At 34.2% G+C, this 3,374-nt stretch overlaps 1 protein-coding gene and 1 long non-coding RNA gene across 2 annotated transcripts in view; one reads left to right on the top strand and one right to left on the bottom strand.

Moving 5' to 3' along the window:
- The window catches only part of LOC107711758 (genetic suppressor element 1-like), a 274,061-nt gene that overhangs the window by 159,442 nt on the left and 111,245 nt on the right, over nt 1-3,374 (bottom strand). The window lies entirely within an intron of this gene.
- Nucleotides 1,068-2,455, top strand: LOC107711759 (uncharacterized). The gene is made up of 3 exons (XR_001636731.1): nt 1,068-1,179; nt 1,917-1,989; nt 2,203-2,455. It is a non-coding gene; the product is annotated as an uncharacterized LOC107711759 (long non-coding RNA).

Genomic DNA, 3,374 nt, shown 5'->3' with positions numbered 1-3,374 from the left:
ATATATTTATTTTTACTTGTACATGTTAAAGAAATATAAAAATAAAACTGTAATACTAAACTGTATAGCCACTAGATGTCTGCATAGCCTTTTATATAAATATACGGGCTGTAATATCTAGATGGTGAAACAAGACACAATTTTTAATGGTTTCAAATAGTTTTTACTATAGTTTTTATTAGTTTTAATTTTAAAGTCATAGTTAAATAAAAGTACTTTGACTTATTTACATATGTAACTTGAAGTAATGCAAAAGTAATCAGATTACATTACTTTTATATTGTGGTACTTGGATTACGTTACTGAATACTTTTTAATGAAGTAATTTGTAACTGTAACGGAATACATTTTAAAAGTAACCCTCCCAACCCTGAAGAAATGTAACTGGAGTTTCTGAAGAATTTGTGCGAAGTGCTTGCCATGAAGATAAACAAAACAATACAAGATGGCACCCGTTGTGGCAGACATCTTTACAAGCTTCTCTCACTTTTGTTAACTAATTTACCAAATGTGTTTTTGAGTTTGCTTTATACAGTTCAACAGTTGTATTAATTATCTGGAGTTTTCACAGATATTTTTAATCTGTCCATTTTTATGGCTGTTGTACCAATTTGTTTTCAGTCATTTCCAAATGTTTTGAGAGACTTGTTAAGACCTATATTCAACAAAACATTCCATCTACATTGGATCCACTAAAGTTTAATATATCGACTGATGATGCAATCTCAACAGCAATTCACATTGCACTCTCACATTTAGAGAAAAAGGATTCCTATGTTAGATTGCTATTTATATATTACTGTTCGGCTTTTAATACTGTTATTCCATCAAAACTTACAGACAAATTGAGTGCACTTGGACTGCACACCTCCTTTTGCAAGTGGATCATGGATTTCTTTACAGGCAGACCACAGTCTGTCAGTTTTGAGAACATCACCTGTAAGACATTAATCATTAACACCTATCACCTATCAGAGCAATTCCATCATTAAATTTGTTAATGACACCACTGTCATACGCTTCATCAGAGGTGAAGACGAGACAAAATACAAGAGCGAGGTGCCACAGTGCAGAAAAAGTAACTTAACTTTGATCGTCAGGATAGTTGTGGATATTAGAAGGCCTGCTACAAGACAGCACCACAAGCCACTTCATATATATGGGACAGTGGTGGAAAAGGTAGGGTCTTATACATTTCTTGGTGTTTATATCAGTGAGGACTTGTCATGGTCATTCAATAGTCAAAAAGACACCACAGGGATTGTAGGAATTAGTAAGCTTTTGGTGTAACCTTTACTCTGTGAATATGACAACAATTGAACTAAATCTAAAATCTTTATGATATTCTGGTCACTAGGTATTACTCAAGTCCTTCCTTCATTTTTCCACAAAATGGTATCTTGCACCCAGATCACTATAAAAATTAATAGCACACCTCTAACACATTAAATGGTGTGGATTAGGGCTGATCTGACGTCTGTGGCAGTGAAAGTTCAGACTAAAGGATGGAATGAATACTGAGAAAGGGAGCAGAAGTCATGAATAACTGAGAGAGAACAGTAGGTGAGACAAGAGGGTGTGTCACACTCTCTTCACCACCTTCACATCAAACATTAATGCAACAGACGAACGGCACAACACGGACACAAAGATTCTGCCTTTCCATAGTTGTTCCATTACTAACAAAAAATAAATAAATAAAACATTTTTTTAAAGTACCTTGGAGCATGTAAACTATGGTACATTAATATGGCAACCTTCCAATACAATATGCAATCAAAGAAGGCTATTTTACAGTAAAAACAAATAGGTTATAATTGTTTTGCATTATGTTTTTTAATCTTTCATTTTAATCTGTGTGTGAATGCACTCTTTTACACCTGCTGATATGACCTTTGGTGTCCTTTAACCTATAGGACAACTGCACAGGTCAGTGGTGAAGACAAAATAACTCTCTTGGGCCTGCTGCTGTTCAGAAGTCAGGTTCTGGTATGATGAAAAATAAATTCTCAAAGTGTAAAACCATCATATCTCTGAAGTTTGAAGACTTTATATCCTCCTATTCAGTGATAATTTTATGAGTTTAAAGTCTAAAATCACTGTTGTTTTACTGAGTGACATATAAACTAAAATTTATTGAGTGAATTTTTAAAGTATGTTTTTGATGTTTGTTATGTGATGCTATGTTTTTTTTCTTCCCAGTTGTCTACTGTATGTAGCAACCGCACACTGGTAGTGCAGTGAAGCAAGTATTTGACAAATGCTCTTGACATCAATGAGACCTATTAGTTCATCACTTCGTTGAAACAAAGCCGGCAATCCTAGTCTATATCTGACAGTATGTGTGTGTGTGTGTTCAGAGTTACTGCATCACGGACCACTTACGGCACCATCCATAAAACCCTCTAACCCCTTCTGTCTTACCAGAAGGAAGCTTAGAGGGAAATAAAATCAAATTACCATCTCTCTTGTTGTGTCGGGCTAAGATGAAGTTTTAACCTGAATGAAAGAAGGTAAATAAGCAGGAAAAGCCCTTGACAGGCCGCCAGCTCCACAGCTATGAGCTTCATCTTTTATTCATGTGCGGGAGGTAAAGCGTTTCACTTCTGAAACCAAACCACTTAACCCCTTAAGAGCACAACTTTGAACTGGTTGATACATTATTAACATTAGTGTTTATTAGTCTGGCAGACAAAGGAGTTTGTTTAGCGTTTGCTTTTCTGTTTTCTTGTTCTGTTCATGTCTGTGTTTCTAGTTAGCTTTCTAGGTTGTTAATGAGTTCTGGGGTGTATTCCAGAAAGCAAGGTTAACTTACCGTCACATATACCCTGAACTCTCGGTTGATTAACCCAAACCTTGCTTACTTGAGGTATGCTGGTTCCAAAAACGCGTCCAGGAGTAAGTTCAGTCAACTCAAGAGTATGTTCCTGGTTAACACTCAAGACATTCTCAACAGAGCCACGAATCGACGAAACGGACTCTAAGAAAAAGCGCACCATACTATTCTTTCTTCTTCTTTTGTTCAATGGTCATTTAGATACTGCATATCGCCACCTAATTGATGGTTGTGCAATCAAATGTTTTTTTTCGTTTAATCTTTTAATCACTGAGAAAAATAATTATATTGTTTGTTTGATGCTAATTATATAATAAGAAATATCACATATGTATTTTTATTATAGAAATACAGTACATTATAGAAAATGCAGATCCATGATGTGTGAGAAGACAATATAATAAATATATTAGAATAAAATAAACATTACCTAACTATTATATATGACAATAAAATAAATATAATAACATATTAGAATAATATTACCTTATATATTACTTATAATAGTGTTTTATAATCAACATATCATACAACTATC

The sequence above is a fragment of the Sinocyclocheilus rhinocerous genome, unplaced genomic scaffold (genome assembly GCF_001515625.1).
Source record: "Sinocyclocheilus rhinocerous isolate Xijiao unplaced genomic scaffold, SAMN03320098_v1.1 scaffold2283, whole genome shotgun sequence".
Taxonomy (NCBI): domain Eukaryota; kingdom Metazoa; phylum Chordata; class Actinopteri; order Cypriniformes; family Cyprinidae; genus Sinocyclocheilus; species Sinocyclocheilus rhinocerous.
Note: the sequence above shows the minus strand (reverse complement) of the source record. Positions and strands in the feature narration are given on the sequence as shown.